At 35.8% G+C, this 27,451-nt stretch overlaps 1 protein-coding gene across 5 annotated transcripts in view; it reads right to left on the minus strand.

Moving 5' to 3' along the window:
* Ppn (proteoglycan-like sulfated glycoprotein papilin) overlaps positions 1-27,451 on the minus strand; it is a 743,946-nt gene that overhangs the window by 596,627 nt on the left and 119,868 nt on the right. The window lies entirely within an intron of this gene.

Consider the following 27,451-nt stretch of genomic DNA (forward strand, 5'->3'; position numbering starts at 1 on the left):
TTAAATATTATTTATTTTGTGTTACAACATCCTACCTTCAAAAGGAATTAATCACAGTCGATAATTTTCGTTGAGTTCGTATATTGAAACAATAAATCTGAAAAAATGATAGTACAGTGGAGTTCTTTCGTTGTTTATAAATGGAGCAAAAACTATTAGCCAATCAAAGGCCATTTTATACGTTTGTACGTACTACCCATTACATTATTGGTCATCTGTGGCCCCCCCACCTACACGATGCAACCACTGCCGAACGATGAACTCAGTGACTGGTAGAAAGAGAACGTGGTGTAAACAGCAGGGTGAGTACAAACATTGTACATAATAATTGTCTCTAAGTGTTGGAGCACCATGCAGCAGATTTCCTACAAGTTTCAACTTAATTTTTTGTGTTAGTAAATGTATTATGAAAGGGTATCAGACTAAATGACTTAAAAATATTTTTGTCGTTAATGTTAAAACAATTATTTTATTTAGAGGAGTTACCATTGCAATTATTTACTCTTATATTTGTATGTGTTATTAAACATCTTCTCCTTATATCTGTGTGTGTACAAATTTAGATGCTAAAATAATTCGTAATTAAGTTTGTAATATTTTCATGTATAAGTTTAAGTTTCTTTCTTCTTCTTTACTGTATCTTTTGATGTCAACGTCAGCAAGAGCAAAGCGATCGCCCTATCAGTAACGTATTGAGTGGTGTTTCTGTAGTGGCAGGAGTGAGCTAGCTTTCCAAATTAGAAGTTTCCATAACAGAACTTTCTAACTGAGCGACTCTACTGTATATATTCCAGAATATTATTTTTTTTATTATTTATTTAAAATACATTACAAGAATTTCAACTAGTACTATACATACCTGGCCTATTCATAAAGAGGTGAAAAATCTTTAGGACAAAATCTTTCAGATTGAAAGGGACGACAGGGTACACGTAAATGAATAGAAAAATTAGGCTATATTATGTTTTGTGATTAAATGCACGGTTAATTATAAAATTAAGTTTGAAGTTTCAGCAGTCCGGCAACATCGCCGCTAGCACACACTACTCGTGATAAGAGGTCAACTCGGTGTGTCTCGCTAGATGAGCTGTTCTCTGGCGCAACCAAATCGCATCGTGCAGTGGCTTCAAATTAGAGGTTTTTTAAATTAAGTTTTCATGAAAACCGTACACACTATTGAAATACGCCAGAGGGATAAATTATTCTTTATTAGTCTTCCTATAGATATGGACAAAAATCACTATCCTACTATCAGTAGTTACCGCGTAAGAGTTGTTAAACATTTGATAAAAAAATGTTTTTTTTTTTCTGAAAAACTATCAACTTCCCATCAATATGATATTATAGCTTTTTGTTACATACAACATGAGATATTCGCTCTGAAAATATGCAAGAGTATTTCACTGCCATCCTGTGTATCAAGGGTTTTGCAGCATTTGCGATGGAAAAATAAATGCAGTCTTTACAGAATGGTAATAATTAAATTACAAACTTCAGTAGAGATGGACATTGTGACGATAATGGTCACGAAGTCAGAGATGGCAACAGTGACGAAGATAATGCTCACGAAGACAATGTGGCGAAGACAAGACAATGGTAAGAAAACCAAAGTGAGACAGAATACTGACTTTGATGATGGAACAAGTATGGTTATGATAATTGTGTCAGGTAGTACTATGGACTATGATAATAAGATGAAGATGACAATAAAGGACATACCATATGTTAATTTTTTCAAAGGAGGCATATTGAGGCCAGGAGACAAGTTTTCATTTTCGGTTTTTGGTCAACCCTGATGTACTGTACAAACTAAAGCCGGTATTTTACGAGGTCTCTGGCCGAGGAAAAGCTACTGCAATAATCAATTTATAATTTTATTCCTTCTTACATTAATCTGTCTTAACACTGTAATTGCAATTGACAGATACTGAATATGCAAATTATGCAAGTTCTCTTGCCAGTTTTTACTTCAGCTAAAATGTGTACCTATGCCTAGAATTCTAATGAAGATGGTGTTGCCATTCAGAAAGAGTACAGTATAGACACACAGTGTCCAACAGAGGGGTCAAAAACCCCCGCACAAAAGGAATGTACATTCAAACTTTGTTCAATAAAAATATTTCAATTTTAGTGCATTTACGCGTCTTTCGGTTTCGTGTTTATCCAGCTGAGGTGGACCTCAACATCTGCCAGAAGAAATGTGATAAACCCTATTACAGAAAGGGACACAAATATTAACAATTCCTCATACGATTCGAGTCAGCTTGATTTACAGCGTGGGCGCTATGCATATGAAAACACGAAGAGCAGTGATTCGAATCCCGTGCTAGGCGTGAGAAAAGTTTCACGTGTGTTGTTATGATGGTAAGAAATTTAGATTGGAGTTTCTGCATAGATGATGAGCCAATCTTTCATGTAAGCATAAAAACGCTACATGTAAATCATACGCTGTAGTCGATTAAGTTCAAGCAGTCATTCAATGTTGTCTCCCCGTGTCTCCTCACGTCTGCTCGCGACATTGTTGTCGCGTCTGATTCTGTGTGAATCACGTCATAAGCAATCAATGGGAGACAAGTACCATCGGACAAAATGTCGCGCCGTGTCTGTTTGTGAGTGCACCAGGCCTTAGATTTACATATTATCCGACTAAGTCCAGGAAAGTCCTTAAAGTGAAGGCACCACTTTCGTTGCTTACGAACTTATACAGGAGATAGTCTTGCTACTAGGACAAAGGAACCATTAGGCAAAAATTAATATACTGAGTGAGCAAATTATCTCCCCACCGGAAAGCGACATGTTTCTCTATCGATGGGCTCGCTCCCACACGCTGGGTGCATAGGCAGCGTAGTATCGGTGATTTGAAAAAGCATGAACTATTAATGTAAAAATTATTAAATATAAGCATTTAAAATGTCACCTGCCCACTTAACTAAAGAAGAGGAAATTCTGAAATTAGATGTCTTTCTATTCAAAATATTTAGCATCTTCTTAAGAAATTAAGCTTAGAGGTACCTTACTGCAATTCACTTTGAGAAATGAAAGCAAAGTTCTCTCGAATACTTTGTTTCCATTAATCCTAGGTTATGTGAATTATTTTTACACACTTTATCTTTGAAGTTTCCCCAAGGATAAGTCGCTATGGATTAAATCAGAGGATTAGTTCAATAGTTTGTGGTTTGACAAATCACCGATAATGTATGTCTCAACAACCAGCGAACTGAAGCGCGCCCATATATAGCCAAAGTTTTCGCTTTCCGGGCGGGAGATAATTTGCTCACCCAGTAGCATGTTAAAAGCCACTCTGTGTTGTAATGGCTGCAGAAGTTGTATTACTGTGGGATTTTTTATTTGGTTATTTAACGACGCTGTATCAACTACTAGGTTATTTAGCGTCGATGAGATTGGTGGTAGCGAGGTGTATTTGGCGAGATGAGGCCGAGAATTTACCATAGATTACCTGGCATTCACCTTACGGTTGGGGAAAATCTCGGAAAAAAACCTAAACAGGTAATCAGGCCGAGCGGGGATCAAACCCGCGCAACTTCAGACCGATAGGCAAGCGCCTTAACCGAATGAGCCACGCCGGTAGCTCTGTGGGATTATATTATGATAAAAAATAATTTAAATTATAGCATTTCTATCATATTCCCAGGAATTGACTGTAAGTCAACACTTCTGTTGATGGAGTGGCACACGTCAGAACTTTGGAATTCCGATTATCATTATTGCACTTTATAAAAAATTGGACTTAAATAAAAAAAAAGTTATGTCAAAAGCAATAAGTATTATGCTATTATGCTCGTACATTATTTTTAATATTATTATTTTTAATATTACTATCTCATAGATGCAATAATTGTGTTATAGTACATAACTGTTGGTTCCCAGCTGGTCAAATCGCGTCGTGTGAGATGATGTGACATCGAAACATGGAGTACGCCATAAGAAAAAAACAAGGCGAGGAATTAGATCCGGTGCTGTGGATGGAGACCTGGTGTAGCTCACAGTAGAGCATTCAGTGCGTATAGCTGAAGGTTCTGGGTTCGATCTCCAATGCCGGAGCGAATTTTTCTCCGCTAATAGTGCATAATAAACTTACAGTAACAGAGAAATCTGTCGGCTTAAAAATTAATAATATCATCTCTTAGATATATTTTTGTGGAGCTAGTGTGATGAAATCGTCTGCTTAAGGACAGATTGGAGGTTCACTTTTCTCCCATTCTGCATGTATCCCATGCTACCTCAACGGATAATTCACGCATTGCAGAGCAATTTGCCAAAATGTGGAAATACCGTACATATACTCAGCATGAGATGGGATGACCGCAAGACCACTAGTTTTCATAGACGATTAAACAAGAACTGTAAGTAATGAAGGAGACAAAATGTCCAAGTCCCCCGCGACATGGGACAGTAATTTTGCTGATGGTAAACCTGGGAGTAGTTCTGCTCAATGTCTGCCATGCATTACGGAGACTCCTTATCGCAAACACTGATCCATGCAGATTGCGATCTGAAGTGCCTTATGCTTAGGTTAATCGGGGCGGCAACCTCAGGTTCCTATTCAATGAATAAGAAAATGCAGCATCATCAAATTAAGCGATACAGCACGCACAGACAGTTTCGCGAGTTACTGTCAGATTGTATTATGAATAATGCAGAATCGCCTTCATAGACGTGGTCGTCCTGTCCTACTTGTTCCAGCCAACCGACGGGAATCCAGATCAAATTAATAACTAGGGACCGCACTTTGTCTCAGGAGGCTTACTTACTTACTTACTGGCTTTTAAGGAACCCGGAGGTTCATTCCCGCCCTCACATAAGCCCGCCATTGGTCCCTATCCTGAGCAAGATTAATCCAGTCTCCACTATCATATCCCACCTCCCTCAAATCCATTTTAATATTATTTTCCCATCTACGTCTCGGCCTCACCAAAAGTCTTTTTCCCTCCGGCCTCCCAACTAACACTCTATATGCATTTCTGGATTCGCCCATAAGTGCTACATGCCCTGCCCATCTCAAACGTCTGGATTTAATGTTTCTAATAAAGTCAGGTGAAGAGTACAATGCATGAAGTTCTGCGTTGTGTAACTTTCTCCATTCTCCTATAACTTCATTCCTTTTAGCCCCAAATATTTTCCTAAGAACCTGAAGATTAAATATTACCGAAGATTTAAGCGGTTAGGTACAGCTTACAGCAGTAAAATTTTTGGAAATATTCAACATTTTTTCCCTCCATTACTGTATCTTGTGCAATAATGAAAATTGGTATGTATAAAACACTGTCCTTCTACTATATGAAAGAATAGTATATTATGCAACGAGCCTATAATGATAGTAATTAAGAAGCGAGTATGTTTGTTTATGAAACGAGCGCAAGCGAGTTTCATAATTTTCATACGAGCGTCTTAATTACCATTATAGGCAAGTTTCATATGACTTTTTATGCTCGACCATATTTCTAACTTGAAATTATTCAGAAGTATTCATTTTATTTGTATCTGACAGAAGATCGGAAGTGACCTTGTTCATTGCTCGTAAATTGTGAGATGTGCGCAGACGCGAAAGTATTGATTTTTTCCGAGGAACAATAATGTCATTGACCTTTATGTAATGTAACATGAACAAATTTGGTATAACCTGGAAATTGATTTAGAATTGAAAAACGAGATGACAAATTGAATTTATTTGAATATTATTTACAATTAACGCTAATTATTATAGTAACAGGACATAAACTTCTGCGACAGTATTGGATTTCCAGCCTCCGTGACGTTTCCCTCTTTGTCTTTTGATTGCATATCCGAGAATAATCGAAAACCTGAACTTTAATGAATAGGTGTACTTTAATGACATGCATTAAAGGACTGCTACAAGGTGTATAATTACTACATTTCGGCATGGTCGAGCATAAATATTTTTACGATTTAACAAAAAATTATTTACATATTTCTTTCAAAATTCAAAATAGTGGCAGTTTACTGTGCAGTGATGAAGCTTTTCCCTCAAAACTCAAAAACTTGTTAACTTTTTAATGTTCTCTCTCTTTTATTTTATTGCTGAAGCTCATTTACAATATCATGCTCTTTCAACAAATTCCTTAATACATAATATTTTTTTTTTATTTTGTGTTAGAATATTAGAAACAAGTTGCCAAATCAACGGAGATGAAACAAGTGAAAACAACTAATAAAGAATATTTTAATGTGTAATACTTTTAAAATGAAAGAAATTGTATAAACGAAAAAGGTTTAGCTATTTAATTATTATTTTGAAGCAAAATTAATGTCATTACGTATGGAAGAGAACGTCAGTTAAATTACCGCCGTGGCATCGTTGGATTGCGAGTATACGGTCTTCCAATTTTCAATGACAAATATAAATCAGGCTCAATTTCGCGAATAACGCGCCAGATATTGTTTCTTAGGTCATTAACTATTTCTGGTTTGTTGGCATAAAACCGTGATTCAACATAACACCGTAAGAAGTAATCCACATGATCTCGGGGGCCAGTTAACAGCACCATCAGGCGAAATGTTGAAGCCTATGCACTTCTCCCTCAAAAGGTCGACTGTTTCGTGAGCAATATGACACGTGGCGACATTCTGCTGAAGCCAGACGTTTCTGATATTCATACCTTCCAATTGAGGCCAAAAATAATCCCTTATTGTAGCCTGTATCTTTCTCCAGTAAGAGTCTCTCCTCGTTCATCATGGAAAAAATAAGTTATGGATCAATAATTCCACGGTATCAAAATCACACCAGATACCAAAATTGTGGATGAAGTGGTTAACTTTCCATGATTACTTGTCAGCTTCATAGCTTCATAAACACGGCAGTTGTTATATGTTAAAAGTAGGACACTCTTATTGGAAGACCATTTATGAAGTTAACTCGAGACTGCTACAATAGTTATCTTGCCTTGGCAAAAGGCCCTTACCCATCTGTTATCCTACGAGTGTTATTGTCATAAGGAGCTAATTTCCATTCCGTTTTAATGAAATGACATTTCCATTTTTACATAAAACACATATTATAACAGGTTTAAGCTATCTTAAAAGCGTTCTAACTTGAAAAACAGAACATGCTATATGAAGGCAAGTCGTATTTGGAATTAACTTACTGTTCAAGAGCTTTCACTGAAGTATGACATGTCACACATGCTTACCTGTAACAAAAATAAAACAAATTATTCGTTTATTCATCCAATGAAATATTGATATTGTACAAAATAATATAGTGAATGACACAACAGTATATTAAATAAAATGCAATAAAGTTAGATACTGTACGAAGGGACAATGACTTTTAGCTAACAGCCGATGTATAATCTGTATAAGTAATTCTAAAATGTGGAAGAAATTCAACAGAATCTTGTTTACAGCATCACATTATCTTGTTGTATTCTGTACAATGAGAAAAAATGTGTGAATAAGGTATTTTAAAACCTCCAAGTGAAAGCTACATTCGTCCACAGCTGTGTAATAACGGTTAGCATGTCTGACTGTAAAACGAGCGGGCTCAGATTCGAATCCTAGTTGGGACAAGTTACTTGGTTGAGTTTCTTTCCGGGGTTTTCCCTCAATCCATTACGAGCAAATACTGGGTAACTTTCGGCGCTGGACCCCGGACTCATTTCACTGGCATTATCACCTTCAGCTCTCTCAGATGCTAGATAATCATAGCAGTTGAGAAAGTGTCGTAAAATAACCAATTAAAAATAGCTACTTTCGTGATATTATTTGAAATTTACAAGTATATTTTCTCAATCATACCATTGCAATAAGAACTAAGGAAGAAAATATTGAAGTGCTTTGTGTAGAGCGAAGCATTGTATAGAGTAGATACATGGACATTACGACGAAGAAGAGAAATTACTAGAAGCACTTGGACTGTGGATCTGGAGAAGAATGGAGCGTATGAAATGGACAGACAGAATAAGATAAAAGATGCTGTGTTGGAAAGAGTAGGTGAAGAAAGAATAATGCTGCAACTGTTCAGGAAGACAAACAAAAATTAGTTGGATCACTGGCTAAGTACAAACTGTTACTGAAGGATTCAATGAAAGGAATGGTGAACGGGAGAAGAGTTCGGGGCAGAAGAAGATATCAAGTAATATATATTATAGGGCTAATTCCGCAGTACGGGTAATTCCGCAGTAGTGTATATGATTTTACTGCGGCTTTACAATAGCGTGAACGTAAGTTTTGAGAGGCTGTCAACAGGAGGCATGTCCTCTGCAGTGCTATAGAAAAAATCAAGGATATTGGTCGACACCTCTGTCGGCAATACAGTGAAACATCGAAAGTTGGCTGTTTTTCGTGTTTTGCTACACAGCTATGAAGAAAGTGAGCATTCTTACATATAAATTGTTCCTTTTATGTTACTTTCATACTGTATTTCATAATTATTTACTACTGCGGAATTAGTCAAGTCCTATTGCGGAATTACTCGAGTTGTTCTTTTTCAACTGTAATGTATGTACAACTAAATATATATATATATATACATATATATATATATATATATATATATATATATATATGCATTTTAATAGGTCTCTTTATCTCATTTAGTAATGAAAGGTTTCGTCCATGTCTACAAACCTTGATAATATATTTCAATAAACATTTTGATAAAAAATATGATAGATTTACTTCTTAATATTGCGGAATTAGCCGAGTCTCCCATATTATAGCTACATTAAGATATAATATAGATCATATGCGGAGACTAATAGGAAAGACTGCTGAATGCTGGGTTTACAGTGAATATTACACTCTTACTACGTCATACTACTTTTGACCAATAAAACGGTACGAAAGGACGTATTTCAACCAATCATGGCTGCTTATCGCACAATTTTATCGCGTCCCTAGCATTTGTTTCTTTGTTTGCCAACATTTGAAACTGCGCTGGTCTGGACGTCAAAATATATATATATATATATATATATATATATATATATATAATTACAAACCACTCCAGTCGATGCACAGCAGTTTCAATATGACTCGCATTGGCATTCAAGAACAAGAATTAATAAAAATCACTGGTCATACCTATGCATCTTCTGAAATCCTATTTACAAATAAATGAAGAGCACCATTCGGAAATCCTGAATAAGTTGAATACACCATGTAGGCCTAAATCAACAAGTTCCACTTCTATTACGCACACGTCCAATATAACATCAATTGAACTACCAACCACATTGAAATTCGAAAATTGTACATTCAATAATTATTTCTTTTAAAATTATTCATGTTTATTTTTTATGTCATCGTCGTTAATTAAAACTTTCTAACACTTATGTATATTAGTTAGGTTATGTTATAGCTTCTGCTATATGATATTATGGATAGTCAAGTATCAGATATTGTTTAATATTAAGATTTATTGAAAATCATCTGTCAAGTGACGTTGATTACTGGGATTCGGATAATTGAAGTGGAATGCAACTGTTTTAATAAAAATGAAACTGAATCAACAAAGCCTTCTTGACTAGTAACATTGCCATCGTGTATCAAGGTATATAGAGAGTACCAATACTTTCTTCTAATCGTGTAATAGTCAATTAAATCCCACTCGAGTTTTGATTTTCTCTAGATAAATCAAAACGTCTAGTGAGATTACTGTTGAAAAACTGCCCTTGGATAGAACACTATGAATGATGAATGAACTATTGCAGTTTTAAAGTGGGCTGGTGTAAAACACAAAATACTGATAGAAGCATCGTTTCTAAATTCGTCAGTTACGAGTATAATAATAAATTCATAATTTTTTTGTTCAATGCGTAGAAACTTGTTTGTTTATAAATAGAGCATCCTATCTCATGATGTCACATGGTATTGAATTCAGTTGCCCCTCCTCCAGTACAATATTTGCAGCCGGATGAAATGTCCTTTGAACTGTAAGACTTCTTGAGGTCATCTGAAATGCCACGGATCCCACCCCGCGCTGAAAAGCGCCAGTGTTGTATCGGCGCCATAACATCCTGCTCTTCACCCCACGACGTGCACATGTTTTCACAGCCTTGCCACGCCTCTTAACTACGAAATGCTGTTACAAAAACGTATTCAAACTTCGCAGTTATAAATACAACATCAATGATGAATAATATCCGCCGTTTCCGGTGAAGGTCGAGCAGATACAGAGATATAGACTGTATTCTAACAATTGTACCGTCAACTAGGGTACCATTGGTCCAATTTCTTTACCATTCTAAAAGTAAACTTTTGTAATTGATGTGTTTGTTAATTTATTTTAATGAAGCATTTTAGAAGGAGTTCTGTGTGAAGTAGGTCCTAAAGTATTGCAAACATGTTACTGTCATCTGTTACCCGAGTTCATAATTTTTTTTAATATTGCGCTAATGTGGACCTCAGAAAAGGCGTTTGACAGAGTGGATTGGAGTAAACTGATGGCGATCCTAAAGAAAATTGGCGTGGATTGGAAAGAGAGGAGGCTGTTCAGTAACCTTTATATAAAACAACGAGTCAAAGTCAGGATAGGAGAAGAAATGTCAGAAGGAAGTGAAATTGGGAGAGAAGTACGACAAGCATGTCCTTTATCACTTACCCTGTTCAACATCTACTTGGAGGATTTAGTGAAGAATTATTTTCAGAACATGGGAGGAGTGATAGTAGGAAAAAGAAAAATAAATTGTGTAAGATTTGCTGCTGATATGACATTGTTAGCAGAAGAGGAGATGATACTAAGGGATATGCTACTGGAGCTGACTGACAGCTGTGAGCAGTATGGAATGAAGATAAAGAACAAGACGAAGACCATGGTCATAGGAGGAAAAATGAAGAAGGTAAACTTTCGAATTCTAAATGAGGTAGTAGAGCAAGTGGATAGATTCAAATACTTGAGGTTACTATAAGCAGTAACATGAGCTGCTATGTATGTATGTATGTATGTATGTATGTATGTATGTATGTATGTATGTATGTATGTATGTATGTATATGGTCACCTCAGTTCCAGTCCCATCAGATGCAAATAGAAAGAATACAGAAAAGATTTTTAAGTTATTATATTTTACTCTGTAAGACTGTTAACGGTATATTGAATAACTATGATTTTCTTAAATTCCTTCAGTTTAATGTAAAAAGAACAGAATTACGTCATAGGCAACCTTTTGTTATTCCAATTCCTAGAACTGTTTTCTTCAATAACTCTCCATTGTTTGTTATGTGTAATACTTACACCTCTCTGTCTCTAAACTGTGATTCTCAATTAGATTTCAGTTTAACAGTTAAAAAATGTCATACAATATTAAAAAGAATTGTATTTCCTTAGATATTTCAATTATGAATAAGTGTATTATCATGTTTTTTTACTCTGGTTTGAAATAATTTTGCATTATTATTTTGACATTTGGCACTATATTAACTGCAATATTATATTCTAGCATCTATTTTGTATCTTTCTTTCTTTCGTTTGTGTTGTTTGTTTTGTTTTTTCTTATTATGTATTTTGTATATGTATCAACGTAAGCCACCTATAATTGGAAGCTTGCTTATGTTGGTGGTGAATTTACAATAAAATAAAATAAGAGCAGATGGTTGGTTATATGCACAACTTTATTATGCACATCAATAATTTTTTTTTTTTAATTTGAACATTCTTTCTGCCATAGCAGACTGCCTAAATGACAAAGAATACTATACAAAATTGCATTGCACTTGTCAAGCAAGTTCTATTACATTCAAGATTTGAATTTAAATATTGAACACTTTAGTAGTGTAGTACTTTTTACCTGTTACATTAAGCTTGCGTAACGAATTCGTAACTTTCGAACAGACAATGCAGAGAAATATGTGTTAAACTGGAAGCCTTATTCTGTTTTTTGTTATTACGGCATTCGTGTAGCCAGTAATTGTGGGAGTAAATGGAGGTCATCACAACGCCCGGCCGACTTTATCGGAACAGTTCTTTCCTCTCAGCCCGGGGCCGATAACACGGGCCACTAACAAGCTTCCAAGACTGACTTGAAAGATAGCGTTTCCGCCCACCTCTTCCTATCCCACTGAATTCACCAACTAGGGAAGAACTCTTCCGATTTTGCCACACTGAAGTCATCTAGCATCGTTATGACGTATCTGAATTTCTTCATACTGAAGAGTAGCAACTTCATTTAATTTTAGTACTTTCTTAAGCGCAAGTGTAGTGATGCTATAAATATCGATTTCTAGTTTGGTGGAGATATGCTTTTCGATAATCTTTGTCCACTGATATTTGGCATGTGTCGTATAAACTAGTCCAAATGCATATCAGTCCGTCTGTTAATGGGAAAAATTAAGTCAATCTCCTATCGTGTATACAAATAAAGAGAAAACTTGCTGGAACGTCATACTATTTTTGACCAATAAAATGGTATGAAAGGACGTGTTTCAACCACTCATGACTGTTCATAGCTACAATTTTATCACTTCCCTAGCATGTTTGTTTTTATCACTTCCCTAGTATTTGTTTGCTTTTATCACTTCTCTAGCACTTTTTTTGGTCAACATTTCAAAATGAAAATTCTTTACGGATCTATAAAACATGCTTTGCGATCGTCATTTGTTTCCCGCATAAATAATCAACTGAAAATGACGGCTCCGTTCAAACGTTTTGGCGAAGCTAACATTAATTAAATAGAATTTTATCAAGTCAATTAATACCTATCTTATTGTATTATAGTACTTTATTTCTTCTAATCTTTATATACTTTCTTCTAATCCTGCAATAGTCAATTAAATCCCACTCGAGTTTTGATTTGCTCTAGATAAATCAAAACCTCAAGTGAGATTACTGTTGATTATGTTATAGTATAGGGAAGAATAATCCTGAAACTCCGTTACCAGGTGGACAAATATAGCTATGTACAGTAGTGGCAAAAAAAACTGGACCGACACTTGTAGCTGATTTCAGAGCCTTCTTCACTCCAGAGCACGATAGACTGGTAACTAAGACTTTCGTGGTTCGAGTCCTGCCTGGGAAGGGAACTTTTTTTGTTCCTTATTTTAAATTTATTCCCAATACTTTTCGATTGCAGCGATATTTTACTACTTAATTAACTTATTATTCCCAGAACATGAATTTTACCAGCAATCGAAAAGTATTGGGAATAAATTTGAATAAGGAACAAAAAAAAGTTTCCTTCCCAGGCAGGATTCGAACCACGAAAGTCTTAGTTACCAGTCTATCGTGCTCTGGAGTGAACAAGGCTCTGAAATCAGCTACAAGGGTCGGTCCGGTCTTTTTTTTTTTTTTTTTTTGCCACTACTGTATTATCTGAAACGGACTGTCTCAGTGTGCAAAGAATCAGTTAGAAAATTGAGGAAAACCACAGTAATTTTGAAATAAAGAGACGAGGCACCTTGCAGAAGGAATAAGTGTGACCCGTAGTGGTATTTAAACAGCATATAATTTAAAAAATGGCGGCAAAAACACCTGTTTGAAGCGGAATATGCAAATGAAACGTGGTGAAATGATTCACAACAATATTTTAAATTTTTTTATGTAAAAATTCAAAAATCTCGTTTTTTGGTCATTCAGTCCCCTGTAATAAAAATAACACATCAATTTTGTAATGATTGATAGTTTGATATCATGATCTATGAAGAAAGAGTTCCTATGACGGAAGTGATGTATTAAATATTATTGTACGGAAAATAGCTTCATAATATTAACCTTATAGCGCTGTCATAATAGAAGTCGTGACATTTTAGTTGCCATGGTAATATTTTACGGCTCAGGTACAATAATATGGTATATTATGAAAGATTTTCACTGACGATCATTTATAATGCTGGTGTACAAAAGAAAATAATATTATGAAACGATGTACCGTCTAATAATATTTAATATATCACTGCTGTCATAGCAATCCATTCTTCTTCATAAATCATGATATCAAATTACCCAGGATTACAAATTTGATATGTTACTTTTTTATTAAGGCTGGTTCACAATAAACCGGAAACGGAAAGGAGAACGAAAAAAATGTCAAATAAATAAATAAATAAATTTATTTACTTATCTACTTGTCTGTCTGTCTGTCTGTCTGTCTGTCTGTCTGTCTATTTAGCTAATAATTGTAACATAAATTATAATATAAACAGAAAAACTTTAGCTAGTCCCTGAAAGAAATGTATTTAAATGGGAGCATTCACAATAGTCAATTGTGAGTGTTCACATGTAAATACATTTATTTTAATAATACTTCCGTTCTCGTTTCCGTTCCCGGTTTATTGTGAACCAGCCTTTAATTGTTTTATAATGTCGTACAAAAAATAGAGTACGAAATATTTTTGTAAAGTTATACAGTTATTGAATTCGTCAAACTTATGGAACTCACGTAACAAAATATGACATTATAAGCTAGGTGCATAATATACTTTTCACAATACTCTTAAAGGACTTTTTCGCACGCTATCGTAGCAGTCAATTTTTAACAAGCTTGCTGGCTTTGTAGGAATGCTAACTAAAAATAAATTTTTGCTAAAATTCTCCTTCGCACTTCCGTTTGTTATTAAGTTTTTTCCAAATGTAACGAAATATTAACGACTCCAATATTCATTCCCCCACCACTAGTCTTATCAGGCAAGTGGGCGACCTACAAATCTCGCGTTCAAGAACACTGTTCCGGAAATGAACAGAAGAAAAGTTTCCGGCTTAAAGGAATGCGCGAGAGTGATGTAGTGAAACTGTCGAATAAAGCTGCGTCCTTGCACACTCTAGCCCTTCCTTCCGTCCTATCAGTAACCAACAGTTTGCTAAATGCCATATCTAGCAATCTTCTTCTCTTCCGCTCCAAATTTTGCGTCATATCTTTTACTGCAGCTCTAATGAACACTAATTTCAAAACATTTAATATAATAACCGTTTTTAAATATCTATGGAAAGAGCGAATGTCATGAAATTCTACGTAAAACAAGTTAAAATCTGGTATTAACAGACAAATTACAGATCAAATATGACAGTAAAGGTGTTGGATCTGTAATATTGTATCTGATGAAGTCAGCATAGTAAAAAAAAAAAAAAGAAAATTCGGGGTATCTCTGGAGCATTACAATACAATATACCTATAACGCCTACAAAAGAAAACTCACCATTATTAAAATTCCACAAAACACTAAAGTTGTGATTCTCTCCCCCACCCCAAAGTCCTGTATGTCAAAAAAAAAAATCAAGATTTTGATGAAACAAACACTAAAGAGATTAAATTCCTATATTCAGTTATTAATATTATTATTATTATTATTATTATTATTATTATTATTATTATTATTATTATTATTACTATTATTACTATTATTACTATTATTATTATTATTATTATTATTATTATTACTTACAAATGGCTTTTAAGGAACCCGGAGGTTCATTGCCGCCCTCACACAAGCCCGCCATTGGTCCCTATCCTGAGCAAGATTAATCCAGTCTCTATCATCATATCCCACCTCCCTCAAATCCATTTTAATATTATCCTCCCATCTATGTCTCGGTCTCCCCAAAAGTCTTTTTCCCAACTGGCCTTCCAACTAACACTCTATATGCACTTCTGGATTCACCCATATATTCTAATTACCCCGCCCATCTCAAACATGTTGATTGAATTTTCCTAATTATGTTAGATGAAGAATACAATGTGTGCTTTCTGCGTTGTGTAACTTTCTCCATTTTCCTGTAACTTCATCCTTTTTAGCCCCAAATATTTTCATAAGAACCTTATTCTCAAACATCCTTAATCTCTGTTCCTCTCTCAAAGTGAGAGTCCAAGTCTCACAATCAAACATGACCAACTGGTAATATAACTGTTTTATAAATTCTAACTTTCACATTTTTTGACAACAGACTAGATGACAAAAGCTTCTCAACCGAATAATAACAGGCATGTCCCATATTTAATCTGCGTTTAATTTCCTCCCGAGTGTCATTTATATTTGTTACTGTTGCTCCAAGATATTTGAATTTTTCCACCTCTTCGAAGGATAAATCGCCAATTTTTTTGTTTCCATTTCGTACAATATTCTGGTCACGAGACATAATCATATACTTCGTCTTTTCGGAATTTACTTCCAAACCTATCGCTTTACTTGCTTCAAGTAAATTATTATTATTATTATTATTATTATTATTATTATTATTTTAATACAACAGTAGTATCACATATCTGAATTGCAATAAGTTTCAATAAATATGTTAATTTCTACTGTACAAAACAAGATGGAATTGCAAATGCAGAAATCAAACAGGATCTCAGAAACGTACCTACATACATACCTACCTACATATACACACACACACACGCCACATATATACACACATATACACACATACAGTACAAGATAGATACATGGATGCACGTATACAAACATACATACGTTACATACACATAGGCTTACTCACATACATACACACAAACATGCATATACACACATTAGAATGTATTAGGCCTATGTGACGTAGATGCATCATTGAGATACATTCATTACGATTCTATTTTTGAATCTCACTTCCGCTGTTATGGAACGTGTTCTAGAAACAGAAACAAAACAATTGTGAGCCCCGTTAACAACTGACAAATGGTTCACGTTAGAATAGTTACAAAAACCATATGCTCTACCTGATTTATCTGCAATCATCCTTCACTTTCTTGTCATTCCACATCTTCCTCTCTTATTGCGATCTCTCTCAATTATTTTTTCGCCTACTAAATTCTTCTATATGGTAAACAAGTACCTGATAAGCCCCAGGGCCTGGAGTCCCATGCCCTTCTTGTATCAGCATCGAAACCCGTATTACTCCAAGACTTCACGCCAGTCTACTTTTAACTACAGTAAAATCTCGTTAATCTGAACCCCCGATAAACCGGACTTCGTTTAATCCGGCCAGACAAAAAAATATGAGCTTGGAAAAATTAAAGAACCTTTTTTTAGACTTACTTTTATACATTAGAACTATGGAAATACAATAATTTATTTTTCGGTATAAACATAAAAATATTGTTTTCCTTGTACAGGAAATCATTCCAACATTAGGTTTTTAATTTAATAAAACACTTATAAAGTATTTATTTGGATCTTGATACAGTTGACAATCTGAATGAAACATGATTTCATGTACTTTTTGTCAATTAATATGCGTACATATAAAATTTCCTGCAGAAAGTAGATATGTCCAAAAGTGTTTTTTACAAGAAACCATATAAAAGAAAACAGTGAAACATTTTACAAACGTTGGTAAATATATGAGGAACCTATATAAAATATTTCAGATTATTTTATTGTATAAGAAACGTGAGGGACATTTTTTTTTCTTTTTCTGAAATTTAATATTTTGGACTTGTCCGGTTTTTGTTATCGACCCTTCACTTATAGTTAAAATTTTTCCGAAACTTCGAAAAAATCACATCTTAAAGCATGATTTAAAAACTACTATCTTCTTCACAAAGATAATAACAATGCAATACGTTGTTCCACAGTTTCATGCATATAATCTTTTCGCTATAAGAAAAATCCTAATGTAAACAATAGCACGTGACTGAAGTGAGGCTTCATTGGCCGCTGTTCGGCGCCATAGATTCTCTGTACAAGTTCCCGCCTACTGTTGAACATTCTATTCTATGTTAAACATTTCCCGTTACTCGTCAAGTAGGCCTAACCTCACTACTATGCATTCATTTTCTTAGGAAACATTTACTTTATAATTACTGTAATTAAAACTCACTTAACTTATTATATACATTAAGGACTATTTCTTTTTCTCCGCTTTTGAGAGGGTTTCCATTCTTATGTTTAATAACCACACACACCGAGGATGCAGAAGCAATACTTCAGTACCACGTGCATACGTGAACAACTACGAGCTCAAGTGACGCCAGCTTGTTACAAGAACAGACTACCTCGCTATTCTGTTGGTATTCATCCGCGTTCATAGTACATAACAAAATATATAAGTAGCTTTTCTTTTATATATCGTTTTACATATAAGCGAAGTTATATGTTTCATCGTATTTAACAACTAGAATTCAATTTTTTATTTTCAAATAATACAAGATTATGGTTTCCAAATACGATCTATATTTTCCCGCGTCATGTGAGTGTTTCGACGGGGAGCCGATCACGGGTATGACAGCAACGTGCTTATGTTTACATAGGATTTTTCTTACAGCGAAAACAGTATAGATGTAATAGTTGGAAGTGTTGGATTTGCGCAAACAGTAACATCTTTTCAGTAATTCTGCACATGTTCATATCGAAAATAAGGTAAGCTTTCTAATGATTACTTTTATGTTATTACTGTAAGGCGGGAAAGATAAGAGCAAACGAAGTCAATCAACGATCGTGTATACAAATGGAGAGAGAACTTGCTGGAAAGATCCAGAAGTTAGACACTAAATCATAGCAGTAAACGCGTACAAAGGGGAACACAACGCAGCTAAGAATAGCCCAGACTCCAGCCACGTCTGGACGCTGCCTTTGAACCTCGCAGTTAATGAATGAAACAGATTGACATCGACCGACGCTCTGTGTGAATCTTGCGTAATCCCTCGCCAGCCATTCAACTTTTTTCATGCCGGAGATTGAGAGAATCTTTGCATCAGAAATCAGCTAAATTAAGAAGCTGTCCTGCTACATCAAGTAACTTATAGCCAGTATGTGAATTTCAGAAAATTAATTTCATATTTAAATAATACAAAATTCGGCGAAAGATTCCTAAAGAATAATAAAAAAGTGTACATAGTATTTGTGGACTTAGAAAAAGCTTTCGACAGAGTAGATTGGAATAAACTGATGGGGATCCTAAAGAAATTTGGTGTGGATTGAAAAGACAGAAGGCTGTTCAGTAATCTTTATATCAAACGAGTCAAAGCCAGGATAGGAGAAGAAATGTCAGGAGGAAGTGAAATAGGGAGAGGAGTATGTCAAGGATGCCCTTTATTATCTACCCTGGTCAACATCTACTTGGAGGATTTAGTGAAGAACTGTTTTCAGAACATGGGAGAAGTGATAATATAATAGGAGGAAAAAGAGAATAAAGTGCATACGATTTTCTGATGATATGGCGTTGTTAGCAGAAAAGAAGATGATACTAAGGGATATGCTACTGGAGCTAAATGAAAGCTGTGAGCAGTATTGAATGAAGATTGAAATGCAAATAAGACGAAGATCATGATCATAGAAAGAAAAATAAAGAAGGTGAAATTGCGAATTCGAAATGAGGCAGTAGAGCAAGTGGACAGCTTCAAAAATTTGGGATGTAGTATAAGCAGTAATATGAGTTGCTAGCAGGAATTCAGAAGGAAGATAGCAATAGCAAAGGAAGCTTTTAATATAAAAAGGAGCATCTTCTGTGGACCTCTGGAAAAAGAAGTAAGGAAGAAACTAGTGAAGTGCTTTGTATGGAGTGTGGCATTGTATGGGGGCAGAAACATTGACATTACGGCGAAGTGAAGAAATGTGGATATGGAGAAGAATGGAACTTGTGAAGTGGGCAGACAGAATAAGAAATGAAGCTGTGTTGGAATGTGCGGTGTTTACTGCTCGCCGAAACGGAGAGGAAGATACGTCAGAATGACATAGACTTGCTATAGGTAGAGGAGAGGGAAACGACCACTCGGTTATCTAGTGGAGTGCAGTGTGTAGGCCTATTCTCAGTAACTGTTTCACGTTGCTTACCTACTGCTACAGTACAGTATGGAGGAATCTAAAAGACGGAACATAACATTTAACGATTTACAGCTCGACATTAGCCTAAGGGCTAGAGATCGTTTGAATAATACTACTAGCCTGGTTGAGTTTTACAAGACTAAACATTAGCAATAATATCCACAACTACACGGACTGGCTGTGAAAATGACTGCTATATTTGGCTCAACATTTATATTTGTGAGCAACTGTTTTCTATAATCAACTTTAATAAAGGCAGACAACGAACATCTGTAACTGATGTTTCATAATGATCAGTAGGCTACTGTTTCTTTTAGCTGCCAACAGCATAAAACCTCGTGTTGATGTACTGATAAATAAAAATATAACAAAATGATATTGTGCATTTAAGTAGCTATAGAATTTCTATTACTTCTGTAAAATAAATATTTCTTTATTAATTAATAATAGTACAAGATAGTTTTGCAAACACTGAACGGGAATTCATTTCATAAGCACTCGTAATAGTACTTTCTTTTGTGTATATTTTGTACGAGATCACCCCTTCTTCCAGTCCACCCTTATACAGAGCGCAGCTAATATCTGCTTTCCGCTCATGAGCTGTGAGCCGGCTCGGAGAGCGCAAACCTTGTGCAGGCCTGTACTAGAAGGAATGTGAACGGGAAAAGAGTTCGGGGCAGAAGAAGATACCAGATAATAGAAGATATATATATATATATATATATATATATATATGGATCATATGCGGAGACAAGGAGGAAAGCAGAAACTGGGAAAGATTGAAGAATGCTGAGTTTGCAATGAAAGACTTGCCCTTGGGCAGAACACTATGAATGAAAAGGAGTTTTTAATTAATGAGGTGAACTGTCTTCCTTTTTCTATATGTTATATCCTTCACTATCTTTCATTATATTTATTTCTTCCTTCCTTTCATTCTAATTTCTTCTTATTCCTGCCCTATTAATGTTCTCTCATAGCTATTTGTTTCATTTGAATTTACAAGTTAACGCACGAGTTCGGATGTGTCTCAGAGTTACGTATGCCTGTCGAGCGAGGTAAGAGAGATCGAATTTAAAGTATAATGTAAGAATGCGGTCTTTTAACGAAGACAGGAATGCAGCATAACCTGAGAAACCTAATTGTTCCAGAATCCACAAAATGAATGAGAAATAATGTGTTAACTTGATGGAATTGTTTATTTTTCCTTTCTGGAATAGAATAATTTCTCCCAGCCAACATAGCAGGCCACACTTCCGCTGTTGTCTGGTTCTTCGAACATTGAAGTCGTCTCTACGCGTTCCGTCTTTGTAAATGCTAAAACTCCATGTGACGACAGAATCACTCAAGGACCGAAATAAATTTCTAACAAGATCACTGGGAAATTTCATCCTACCACACCCAAAACACATTCATCTTGCGTTCTGATGGTAAACCGTGAAAGCGAAGTGGGTAGCACGGTAGATGACGTGTCATCTAAATTTAGTATCCAGTTAATCGCGGGACAGATCTCCTTTAACCCTTTGAGTCACAGTGACATCAACTATTGTCAGACTATCTCAGGCATAAATACGTTAAAAAAGTAAATAAAAAATTCATAGAGAACAGCTGCAGCTTAAAGGGTTATTGATTTCACGTGACTGTTGTCTGACAATGGCACTTTTACATTTCATTAAGATATAAAACCTTTGTGGCATGAGCTACATGCTGACAAACCTCGATAGGAGTATGCCAGATTATGACTCAGAAATTTTAGACACCAGTGTAGTACAGTAGAACTCTGAATGTACGTAACTGAAGAGGAATGGTTAAAATTACGCACAACTCAGAACTGCTATAAATAATGTTTTAATATAAGATAATTTTCGAATGAAAGGGATCAATTTAACAGAGCAGAGCCAACTGTGAGAACTTAAGGATCACTTTAACTTATTCAAATGAGCTTTAATCAATAGGAAGTCACTAGAATTTTTTTAATATAAATAAATTACTTACATGTACTAGTGTACGAGTATATGTTTTTTCAGTCATGAATTTAATTTCAAGATATTTTAATTAATTTTTACATTCATTCAGTGTTCTACCCAAGAAAGGTCTTTCATTGAAAACCCAGTTTTCTCCAATCTTTCCTATTTTCTGCCTTCCTCTTTGTCTCCGCATATGATCCATATATCTTAATGTCGTCTATCATCTGATATCTTCTTCTGCCCTGAACTCTTCTCCATATCCACATTTAAAATGCTTCTATTCGCTTCTCTTCACTTCGTCTTAATGTCCATGTTTCTGTCCCGTAAAATACCACACTCCACACAAGCACTTCACTAGTCTCTTCCTTAGTTCTTTCTCCAGATATCCACAGAAGATGCTTCTTTTTATATTAAAAGCTTCCTTGGCCATTGTTTCTGGCAGCAGCTCATGTTAGTCTTTATAGTACACCCCAAGTATTTAAAGCTGTCTACTTGTTCTACTGCCTCATTTAGAATTCACAAGTTTACCTTCATTATTTTTCATCCTATGCTCATGATCTTATTTGCATTTATCTTCATCCCATACTCCCCACAGCTGTCATTTAGCTCCAGTAGTATATCTCTTAATATCGTCTCCTCTTCTGCTAACAACGCCATATCATCAGCAAATCTTATGCACTTTAATCTTCTTCCTCCTACTATTACTCCTCCCATTTTATGAAAACAGTTCTTTACTAAACCCTACAAGTAGATGTTGAAGAAGGTATGTGATAAAGGACTTCCTTGATGCATTCCTCTCCCCATTTCATTTCCTTCTGCCATTTCTTCCCCTACCCTGACTTTGACACCTTTCATATAAAAATTACTGAACAGGCTTCTTCATTTCCAATCTACACCAATTTTCTTTACGATCCCCATTAATGTATTCCAATCACTCTGTCGAAGGTCTTTTCCAGGTCCACAAACACTACATATACTTCCATATTCTTTTCTAGGTATCTTTCGCCGATTGTTCTTAGCAGTCCATTTGCATATCTAATAGGCCTACTTTTTCTCTTCCTGAATCCAAACTAGTTTTCTTTCAACTGTTCTTCCATCTTAGAATATAGGCTTAAACGTCGATTCAGTATTCGAAGGAGAATCTTCGCCAAGTGTGATATCAGGTTGATAGTCTTGAACTCTTTACATTTCTCGGCATTATTTTTCTTCGATATTGGAAGCAACAATGTATCCGTAAAATCTTTAGGCCATTCTATTATACCTGTTTATTACAAACTTCTTGCAAATTCATTGCGATTTGCTTCAACTTCTTTTATAAATTTAACTTGTCTTCTAGACAGTATATCTTTCCTTTGCTGTTACACATGATTGCCAGGAAAATACTAAGTGATCTGCAACTATTTTCAAATGTTTGGAACATGTCCCGTGAGAAAAATAAGTTAGAATGTAAGACGGAACATGCTGCTCTGTATTCATCTGGGCTGTGTGAGTTTGCCGTCTTATCGGAACGAGCCCCATAACCTTGAGATCACTGATGTAAAGATGCAACGGTCTTCTCTGTTACATGATATATTACGTTTCCCCGTATCTCGCAGTTGACCTTGAGAATTGTGAGAAAGGATCAAAAGATATTCATAGTCATAAGACAAATCATATGGAGTTAAAATGAAACTATCAAAGCTACGTATAAATGGGTTACGTACTACCCAGTTTCTAGCGTATTCTCAGAAATTCTTTATTGCGTTGAATGTTATGAACGCAATCTACGCAATCTTTGTATAAAGTGACAACTTCATACAGAAGTGAGCAGAGTACCAAGGGACACGAGACAAGGAATTCGTGAAGTTCGTGAGTTGAATAGAAGAAATTAAAACCAAAAAGTGATCCTTGAGATGCCAGAACTGTCGACAAGCAAACAATGTACGTATCAGTATTACATTTTACCCATTCTGCGTCTTTTCATTTTATCATCGTCTTTAATGTTTCCCAACATTCCCACACTTACATTTAAGAAGGACGTGCAAATTTTGTCGTGGAAGAATTTTACCCCGGGGCTAGACACAAACAAGTCTTCCTTCACACGTTGTATTCTAAAAGGAACCAGGAAATGTATTCCCTTACAACTTGTTAATTTTTTATTCATACCTCGGAGACGTAAGCAACATTTCGTGAAAAGAACTTCATTTGTGGGGCTACATGGAAATACGAATCTGAAACGAAAGATCGTACAAGAAAAAAGTTAAAACGTTGACTTATGACCGCGATGCTAGAAAGAAAGGAAATAGAATTTACGATAATTTTTTCAAACATTACTAATTTATAAGGACTCTTATACAAAAGTAGTAACGAGAAATGTTTTAAAAAGGTTATCCACCGTCGAAATGGTATTTGGCAAGATTAATCCGAAGATGCGGCATGGATTACCTGAAATTCATCTTATGATTGAGGAAAATGTCTGAATAAAACCCAAACAGACACACAATCTGAGTCTAGTGCCAGCCCAGCTCACTGTTCTTGAGCTATCTTGGTGACGTAAAGTAACTGTAGTTAACGCCTCCCTGTGCAAGAAACAATGAGTTGTCATTATAGTCGGGTTCACTGCCCTCATAAAAGTGTCTTATATGCAGAAGAAATGCTTTTTCAAATCAATTAAAAGTGCCGAATAAACTAAAGAAATTTAGAAAGTCATCATTCTCATGTATATTTTGAATAAAGAAAGCAATGACACAAGTGGTAAATGCCAATTAATTAGCTTTATTAGGTTCGAATATAATTTAGATATTATTGGACAATTTTTATCTTACCAAGAACTCAAAACCACAACTACAGACTAAGATTAGAGTTGAAGAAAACCTCGCAAAAATTCAACTAAGGAATTAGCCTCAGCGGTAACGAATCGAAGACCGAATGCATCTCTGGAACAGCAGGCAAACATGGCATCGCCAGAGCTACGCCTGTAGTTGCTAAACATTATAGCATTTCCTTTCAAAAATGTTTTGCGCTACAGCTCAAGAAGAGCGAAAACGTACTGACCTGACATTCATATGCCTAAGCAGAGGTGAACGACACTAAATACTACACCATACTAAACGCTACACCACATTAAACACCACGCTAAACGCTAAACGCCACACCACACTAAACGCTAAACGCTACACCACACTAAACGCTAAACGCTACACCACACTAAATGCTAATCGCTACACCACACTAAGCGCTAATCGCTACACCACACTAAGCGCTAAACGCTACACCACACTAAATGCTAATCGCTACACCACACTAAGCGCTAATCGCTACACCACACTAAGCGCTAAACGCTACACCACACTAAATGCTAATCGCTACACCACACTAAATGCTAATCGCTACACCACACTAAACGCTAAACGCTACACCACACTAAATGCTAATCGCTACACCACACTAAGCACTAAAGGCTACACCACACTAAATGCTAATCGCTACACCACACTAAATGCTAATCGCTACATCACACTAAGCGCTAATCGCTACACCACACTAAGCGCTAAACGCTACACCACACTAAATGCTAATCGCTACACCACACTAAATGCTAATCGCTACACCACACTAAACGCTAAACGCTACACCACACTAAATGCTAATCGCTACACCACACTAAGCACTAAAGGCTACACCACACTAAATGCTAATCGCTACACCACACTAAATGCTAATCGCTACACCACACTAAACGCTAAACGCTACACCACACTAAATGCTAATCGCTACACCACACTAAGCACTAAAGGCTACACCACACTAAATGCTAATCGCTACACCACACTAAACACTAAACGCTACACCACACTAAATGCTAATCGCTACACCACACTAAACGCTAATCGCTACATCACACTAAACGCTAATCGCTACACCACACTAAACGCTACACCACACTAAATACTAATCGCTACATCACACTAAACGCTAAACGCTACACCACACTAAATGCTAATCGCTACACCACACTAAACGCTAATCGCTACACCACACTAAACGCTAAACGCTACACCACACTAAATGCTACACCACACTAAACACTAAGCGCTACACCACACTAAACGCTAAACGCTACACCACACTAAACGCTAAATGCTACATCACACTACGCGCTAAACGCTACACCACAGTAAACACTACATCACACCACAGTAAACACTACACCACACCACAGTAAACACTACACCACACCACACTAAATACTACACTACACCACACTAAACACTACACCACATTAAACACTAAACGCTACACCACACTAAATGCCAATCTCTACACCACACTAAGCGCTAAACGCTACACGACACTAAATGCTAATCGCTACACCATACTAAGCGCTAAATGCTACATCACACTAAGCGTTAAACGCTACACCACAGTAAACACTACACTAAATACTACACTATACCACACTAAACACTACACTATACCACACTAAACACTACACTATACCACACTAAACACTACACTATACCACACTAAACACTATACAACACCACACCAAACACTATACAACACCACACCAAACACTACATTACATTACATTACACTATATTAACATTACGTTACGTAACATTACATTACATATAACTATGAAAAGCGTTACTTTTGAAACTGACATCAATTTTCTACACACGTATGTAAGTATTCTCAAAGCGAAGCTATCTGCTGCGAAGAATGGAAGTTCTAATGAAATTACGCATTAAACGTATTTACCCTGCAGTAAAATTTAATACATTAATGATATTTGAGTAGTTGCACAAGACAACATGAAAGTAAGAAGACGTTTGCTTTCGTAATGGACACATCCATCTCACAAGGATAATCTCGCTCAACATGAATAACCTTCTTTTAGCGAAAGATACCTACTTTGAATCTGGACATGATTGCATCACTCGTCTGTCTTCCTTTTGCTTTGGAGAAAGGTTACCCATTCGTACGTCCGATGCATGAATAAGTTTATTTTATTCGCTCCAACTAACAGACATCGGATGAATTTGTTGACTCATCTCATTGGAGACGGAATTCTTGCTCTCTGAATTAGGAACGTTCATGCAGCATCATGCTACGGGAAATGAAAGTGACATAATTGTGGTTCATGTATGGTAAGATTTTATTGCTCTCCGAACGTTAACGCTTGATGGATTCGTATGAAAGGACTTCCAATGTGACATGAAATGTCGTAATGCAGGTCTGTATCAATCACGCTAATGTGCAGACGACGCCAATAATTATCACAAATGTCTCTTTCTATCACTATTGTACTCAGTTTGCCGTGGGTGTGCCGCTACTGAAACGACTTTATAATTGATTTCACGCCAGAGACCCACATGAGCTTCTGGTGAACAAAGGAATTAAGTAGTTTTTCTAGTAATATCCCAGTTATTCTATCATTACTTCACCATTTGCCAATATCATCATCATCGGTCCAAGAAGCAACAGGAAATTACAACTACAAAACGCATCTTCCAGCATACGTCACCAGAAGAAGAAATATGTGAACATAATACTCTACTTATTCCTTCTTCTTCTGTTCAAAGATTACACTCTTTAGTCTCTTTCGGTGCCCATTTCCTCCTCGGTCTCCCCAAACTCCAAATATATTAAAAATTATTTACATTACCTACCTACCTACCTACCTACCTACCTACCATGAAAATATATCGTCGTTGTTCCTGCAATAATTCCTATGTGACATATTTATCGATTTTCAGATTTTTGATCTATTAAATGAGGGGTTCACAATCAAAGTGGACCAAGTCCATCTGGAATAGTTCTGAGATATTAAGT

Source organism: Periplaneta americana, chromosome 17 (genome assembly GCF_040183065.1).
Source record: "Periplaneta americana isolate PAMFEO1 chromosome 17, P.americana_PAMFEO1_priV1, whole genome shotgun sequence".
NCBI classification, from domain to species: Eukaryota; Metazoa; Arthropoda; class Insecta; order Blattodea; family Blattidae; genus Periplaneta; species Periplaneta americana.